This window comes from Pelodiscus sinensis, chromosome 27, assembly GCF_052426305.1.
Source record: "Pelodiscus sinensis isolate ZL-2025 chromosome 27, ASM5242630v1, whole genome shotgun sequence".
In the NCBI taxonomy this organism is placed as follows: domain Eukaryota; kingdom Metazoa; phylum Chordata; order Testudines; family Trionychidae; genus Pelodiscus; species Pelodiscus sinensis.
This window is the reverse complement of record NC_143078.1, coordinates 18,401,037-18,408,785: the sequence shown is the minus strand read 5'-3', so window position 1 is coordinate 18,408,785 and position 7,749 is coordinate 18,401,037.

Sequence of the window (7,749 nt, the reverse complement as noted above, 5' to 3'; positions counted from 1 at the left end):
TGGGGGGCCAAGGAGGGCCTCAAGGAAGTGGGGGTGCACCCGCACTTGCCCACCGAGGTGCTGATGGGGAATGACCTAGAGGAGTGGCCCCATGAATCCCAGCGGGCTCTAGTCACTACCCGGAGCCAGAGCCAGCGGGGGGCTGACATCGTGGGTCCAGGGAAGGACTCCTGGCAGCGTCCTCAGGGTCCCATCCCAGTGGACACGGGGTCCAGCCAGGCTGGGACTCCGGACCTAGGCAGAGGTGGGGGACAGGTCCCGATCCCTGCCTCAGCAGCTGAATTCCAGGCTGAGGTGCAGGCAGACCCCTCCTTGCAGAGGCTGAGGGACCAGGCTGGCCTCCATGCAGCTCAGCCCCGGGGGAGAGGGGGCCAGGAGAGATTCCTGCGGGAGCGTGGGCTCCTGTTCCGTGAGTGGCTCCCCCCCAGGAAGGCGAGGGCATGGGGGGTCCAGCGGCAGCTGGTCGTCCCCCGAAAGTATCGCCTCAAGCTGCTGTATTTGGCCCACGATGTCCCCGTTGGGGGCCACCGGGGGATCCGGAGCACCCGGCTGAGGCTGCTCCAGCACTTCTATTGGCCGGGAATCTTTACAGCCGTGCAGCGGTACTGCCGGTCCTGTGACTCCTGCCAGAGGGGCGGAAAGGCCCAAGACAGGAGGAAAGCGGCTTGGGGGTCTCTACCCCAGATAGACCCTCTGGGCTTGCTGAGAGAGTTATGGGAGGGGAAGACCTCCCTGGATGGAGCTTCGGGGGTGGAAGCCGCCCTGGTTGTCCAGAGAAGGCTCACTGGGCTCATGGCCCCGGCCCGAGAGACCCTGGCCAGAGATCAAGGCCAGCGGAAGGGTGGGTGTGACCCCCGAGGACAGGCCTGTGCCAGTCGCCCTGGAGCGGGGCAGCGAGTGGACAGAGGGAAGCCAATTCATGTGGGGCCTCGCCACGGCCGGCCTGAGTCAAGGGGAGCACCCATGTCCCCAGGGCGGGTTCCCACGCAGAGGACCCGAACTTCCCTAGGTCACGAGCGGAGTGACCCTGCTCAGTTCGCTCTCGGAGGGGGGAGAACTGTGACGTAGTGGGGGTACCTGGCTGGTTTCTATGCTGCTGGCTCTGGGGGAACCCCCACTGGCTGCCGTGGGCACCACGACCCAGCAAAACAGGATGAGTCACTATGCAAACCAGTGGCCAGACACCCCCCATGGAGAGGAACAAAGGAAGGTGGAATGCTGCCTTGGCTGGGGGGCAGGGCTGGAAGTTAGGGAGTTGGTTGCTGGCTGTCGGAGGGCATGGAGGAGAGCCTAGGAGAAGGGGCTGGAGTTTAGGGGCCCAGTCTCCCCCATCTCAAGGGGGGCCTGAGGCATCCTAGCCCAGTTCCTGTGACCAGATTACATCTGTGCTGCGCTGTGCTGGAGGAGCAATAAACCACCCTCAATTCCACTGGCTGGTGCAGTCTGTTTGTGCCATTTCGGGGTGCAGGAGACGGGGAACCCCCAACGCGCCGTCACACAAGGCACCTGAGGAAGGCATCTGGAAACCTGCAGACCAGCAAGTCCATCATGGCTACTTGCATGAAAGACCAGTAGGGGCTGGTTCTGGCACAGGTGGGGTTGGGGTGTCTAAGGGGTTTTGCTTGTGCGGCTTCTTTCCAGAGTGGCAGCTGAGCTGCTCCGTGTGACTGGTTTGGTGCCTTATAGGGAAGGTCTCCAATCTTGGGCTGTAAGTAGCCCTGGTTCTGAGCGATTCGCCCTGACTGGATCCTCTCAGCAGTGCCCAGACTGGCCACTTTGTACCTTGGTTCTTTCTTGTTTCCCTCATTCTGAAATCAAATTGGTTCAGCAAAAGCCAAGAATTGCTTTGTTAAATGGAACCCATAATATTGTTCAATTCCTACCCTGCCTGTGCTCAGAGGAAAAGGGAAATACCCCCATAACCGACTGACCAGGGCACACCATGGAATGGAAATTTCCATCCTAATCCCCCCGCTTGTACCTCGAAGCACAAGGATCAAGAGCCCTTATCTTTGTTTTCTGAGCTCCAAGAGCTGCAGATGCTATTTGTACTCATGAGTGTCAAATCTTTTTTTGGGAAGGTCTTTGTCTTAATCCAGCCAGCTTGTCTCATGTGCAGAAGAGATGAAAATAAGCTGTCTCGGGAGAGTGAGCCGAGCAGACCGAGGGAGAAGAGCAAGGGAAATTCAACCGAAATAGCTTCACAGGTCATTTAAAAATATCCCCGCGAGTCAGTTCAAAAAAACCGCAAGATGTGGCCATCCGCGGATGAGAAGCGGTGGGCACGGTATTGTTTGTGGAACTGGCTTTAGCACAGTGGGCTAATTGCCAAGGTCAGCGGGAAGGAGTGTGGGGGAGAAGCGGGGAGGATGCCGAAGGCAACAGTCCTGCATGGGCAGAGGCTGGTGGGAGAAGGTGACCTGGCTAGTGGCGGGTGAATTGCAGAAGGGTTGGATGAAATCCCAGGGCCAAATTCTTCAGATGGTGGCACCCACACAGCTGGAGTCCAATGTAATCGGGTGTAGCTTCTGGCTCCCAGAAAACGTGGATGCTCATTCACAGTTAACACAACTCTCTGAGCCCACTGGGCCCTGCATGGTGTGATGTAGTGGGCAGGCCATACCCTCTGGGCAATAACACCCCTGTTCTACTGGCTGGCGGAGTCTCATCTTGCTGCAGACGGGGGGCAGGATCGGGGGGTACCCGAGATGCTGCCACACATAGTAAGTGGAGGGCAGTGCCGTGTCTTGAAGAACTGTTCCTGCTCCTGACGTTGGCTTTGCAGTAGCAGCAACAGAACAGGAGTCCTGGCAAGATTTCTGCTACTTCCTGCTGCAGAGTGGGGTGGAAATGCCCCTGGAGCATTTCCCGTCCGGTGTTGGTACGTACCAGGTCCTGGAAAGGCAGAGGCAGCAGCAAGCATGGAAATAAGGAAGAGTGAAGCGAATCTATCACTGCCCCTAAAAAGGCTCATTCTAGGCGCAGACCTTGTCTGCGGGCCAGATCCTGAACACATTCAGCTCCTCTTGACCCCTTGAGATTTTCAGAAAGCCAGCACAACTCCCCCCCTCCCCCAGATCATCAGCAGGGTGTGAATCTAAGAACTGCCCTGCCAAATCACAGCTGCCTGCTTCCTGAGCTAAAGGAGTAACTCCCTCAGCAGGTAGCAGTAGGAGGCTGCTTTCCTCCACATGGACTAGAGAAGGGGATGCAACATGCAATTTAAGTTACGTCGTCTGCAGCAACATTTGGTCCAATGCCCCTCCCCCTATGAATGGTGAGAGAGAGAGCCGAGTGGGGGTTGGGGACCTAAGCACCTTGGGAGCTTGCATCGAAGCCGTGAGACGGAAGGAGGTGACTGTCTGCACTGACAATACAGCGATGGGAGAGACCTCTCTGCAGTCTGCAGGGAGGATGATGCCACAGGCCCATGTAGCAGGCGGAGGTTAGCAACAGAACCTGAGTGCTGAGCCCACAGTGAAACAAAACTTCACCCTGGGAAGGGGGCTGCCTTGGCTCAGGCCGGCCAAAGGGGTTCTGGTGCGCTAGGCAAGCAATGACTCTGCCACCCCTCCCCCCACATTCAATATAGAGAAGAATGAGACGTCTGGAATGAAATGTTGCCGTCATTTACTCGGCATTCAAAGTGAACAGCGTACAAATAAAATGCTCATCAGCATTGATCTCTTCTACTTCTCACTAGTGCCGGCACAATTCGTGTGTGGAGGGCAAACCGCCCCGGAGCGACACTTTGAAGTGTTCACCCTTTTGAGCTGTACACGCTGCGTCTGGTCAGCACTACAAACAGCTGCATTTCGAGCCGCAATTGTCTTCCTTGGGGTCCCGGGTGCCACACAGGAGAACAGCCGACTGGCGAGCAACACTGACCCAACACTGTGACTAGCCAGCACTTGGCTACTGAGACGGACTGGATGGCCAGACCCTGCCCAGGCAGCACACAGGCGGTGCTCTGGAAGCTGCGCCCAGATCCATTTTACCTGTATTTACATACACAGCTGTGTGCCACAATGGGCTGTGACTCACAGAGCTCAGCGCCTGACGCGGCCGCGCCGCCTGACAACACAGCGTTCCATACTGGCCTTTGGAAGCGAGATCATATTTTTAAACAGAGAAAAAATTCACTTCTGTCTAATTTATCTCCCCGGATAGCCTGGCACCTTAGGCAACTGCCTAGCTGGCCTCTCAGGTGGGGCTAGCCCTGCATGGGCTGAACTGCCTGGAGTTCCTCCTTCACGTCTAGGGGTGCCCTGGAGGACGTGGGCTGGCCCCTGGTGTTCGTGTTTCGGTGCAATGCCCCATCCTGCTTGGAAAGCCTGTGGCCCTGTTTTCCCCAGCGGTTTTCCCACAGGCGGCTCTTTGCTCCTCTTGGCCGCGTCCATGGGCTGAGTGGGGCTTGCTGTCCTCCGGTGGCTGGCCCACAAAGGCAGGCTATGTGTCTGACTTATGCTTCTGGCAAACAGACGTAGGCAGGGGCGGCCCTAGACTAGCAACTGGCGCCCGAGGTGAACCAGGCAATCGGCGCCCCCACTTCCAAACCCCCAAATGATATTGCGCCACCACTCGGCGCCCCATTTAACGTGGCGCCCAAGGACGGCCTTTATGGACGGGCCGCCCCTGGACCTAGGACTTTAGCCCAGGGGACTGTACCTTGTTCTTTCTCCCTGCAACGGGCCTGGCCTCAGATCCCACCGCTGGCCCCAGACAGGCCTTAGGCCAAAGCTCTGGGCTGTCTCTTCTCTTTGCAGCCACACCGGGATGACTGAGAAGGAAGAGTCTTTGACCCACCAAAGGGGCGGCAGGGCCTGAATTTGGCCTCCTCTCACTACACGGACGGCTGGGAGAGGACAGAGGACATTTCATCTGGCCACATTGGAGGACCAGGGCAGGAGAGAGACGGGTGTGTCTACACTGCACCTCTCTGTTGACAGAGGGATGCAAATCAAGCACATTGAAACTGCTAACGAAGCAGGGATTTAAATATCCCGTGCCTCATTAGCATAAACATGCCACTACTTTTTTTCGAAATGGAGGTTTTTTTTAAAAAAAGGCAGTCTAGACGCGGCTCTGTCAAAAATACAGTCTTTTTCAACAGATCCCGTAAACCTCATTTTTTGAGGAATACAGGATCTGTCGAAAAAGGCTTCATTTTCGAAGATCTGCATCTAGCCTGAAAAAAACTCAGTTTCAAAAAAAGCGGTGGCCATGTTTATGCTAATGAGGCACGGGATATTTAAATCCCTGCTTCATTAGCAATTTCAGTGTGCTTGATTTGCATCCCTCTGTCGACAGGGAGGTGCAGTCTAGGTGTAGCCCCGGAGTTCTAACAGCAGGGTGGAGCACTACTTCTCCTCCCATGTCTCCCAGAGTCTAGCCAGAGGCCGCAGCCTGCAGTCCTGGAGGCCATGGATTCCGCACAGCCCGTCCTCTCCAGGAGGTTCAGCTCCTTTGTAGGAAAGGGTCTCCCTGAACAATGGCAGAGCCTTGGAGAGCTGGCAGCTCTCTCGTGGAAACCCGAGGCCTTAGGCTCCCCGGCGTCCTTGCTTTGGCGCGCCACCTCTTTGCGCGCCGGGGCGGCATGGTGTTTGCTTTAAGAAAGATGCGTGGGATTTGTAGATGCCTGCAGTGGCTTTGGAGCCCTGGCGGGCTGGCCGCTGTGCAGGGTCCTGTTACAGGCCTGCGGAGTTTATTGATTGCCAGCAAGCTGCACTCCAATCACACATTCTAATTTCACTTCTTAAAATGACAGATTACGCTGGCAACCCCTGGCATCTCTTGATTCCTATTTTTTTTCCTTCTGCAAAGTGAACACTTGCCCGGATTACTCATCTTCATCGTTCCAACACATTACTAGGCATTAGACAGACCCGAAACCTTCTGGCAGCGACGAAGAGGCTTGTTTTGGGTCTCATTTATGCTCCCGCCTGGGGGTATCGCAAATGACTTCTTTGAAAGCCCCCTGGTAGGGGACTGTAATGGCGCGGCAATTACCTCTCACAAGCGCCCCCTCTGGCCGTGTGCATGTGGCTGCACACTCTCTGGTTGAAGCCTCTTCGGCAATTCACCCTCCAGCCAAGTCATATTCCCTGTGTGTGATCAAACACAGTCCCCTTCCGGGGTACACCTTTAACGGGGGCCCATCTTGGTGCCCTCTGTGTAGTGTCTCTGAGTCCCTTCCCTCAGCCTGTTCCCCACTCTGGAAAAGAGTGGTGCCCCTACGGCTTCCCCCCATGACGGCAGCATCCTCACCCATATGGTGAGGAAGCCATATCAGGGCTTTGTCTCAGAGTCCCAGAACAGTCCTGCAGACTCCAATAGCTCTCCACACGGCAACCTCCATAGTGCTGCCACTCCCTCCCTCTCTCTCTGCCAGCCAGTCTCCTGGGCTGCATACCTCGAGATCTCCAGAGGAACTGACCTGACTCTGGTCCTGAAGGTCCTTTTATAGGGTCTTCCTGGCCCCTGATTGGCTGCTTTCTCCACTGCCACTCTAGCCTGTTTGGAGGACTTCTCTATGGCTTCTCCTCTAGAGTGGGCTGTGGCAAAGCCACAAATCTGCAGCAGGGGGCTTCTGGGCCTGATCCACCCCATCACAAGGATGGTGATGCTAAAGGAGCTGAGGAAAAGAAGGTGGGAAATGGAGCTTCAGTCATGAGGCACAGAACCGGTGTGGCATTTCAAATAAAGATACTTGATCAAGTAAGATATGGGCTTATGGAACAAATAACTCTAGGTGCTTGCTCTTGGGGTGCACATACACCCTCCATTACTCTAAAGCCTAAGTACACCCCAAAACCTAGTGCTCCAAACACTCTGTGCTACTATCCCCTTTGTACAGAGTGGGGACCCAGTCAAGGGAGACCAGGATGTGCTCATGGACACATGGGAAGCCTGGGGAAGAGGAGGGAATGGGGCTCATGCTCTAACCACTGGGCAATCCTGCCTCCATACTGGAGAGGAAGGATGTGTGTATGCATAAGGGGCTAGTCGAGGACTTGGCCAGTGTGTGTCCTACTGTCTGTTCTGTCACAGGATCCTAGTACACACCGTGGGTAAGCCACTAAATCTTGTTGTACCTTAGCACTCCACTTCTCACCTTGTCGGTATGGCCCAGAATTTCCAAAGGGCCCAGCACACAGTGGCTACGTCTACACTGGCATGAATTTCCGGAAATGCTTTTAACGGAAAAGTTTTCCATTAAAAGCATTTTCAGAAAAGTGCGTCTAGATTGGCAGGTTGCTTTTGCGCAAAAGCACTTTTTGCGGAAAAGCGTCCGTGCCAATCTAGACGCGCTTTTGCACAGAAAAAGCCCCCATCGCCATTTTCGCGATCGGGGCTTTTTTGCACAAAACAAATCTGAGCTGTCTACACTGGCCCTCTTGTGCAAAAGTTTTGTGCAAAAGGGACTTTTGCCCGAACGGGAGCAGCATAGTATTTCCACAAGAAGCACTGATTTCTTACAGTAGGAAGTCAGTGCTTTTGCGGAAATTCAAGCGGCCAGTGTAGGCAGCTGGCAAGTTTTTCTGGAAAAGTGGCTGATTTTCCGGAAAAACTGGGCAGTCTAGACACAGCCAATGTCTTTGGAAGCACAGCTGTCACATAGGGAAGCCCCAAGTCCTGCACCCTTTGGAAAATCCTCCTTGGCCCAGCAGGGCTGGTTCTGAACCGGGTCCCAAACCACAAGGTTTGTGTTCTTAAGTTGTGTCCCCCCCCCCCCACCCCACACACACA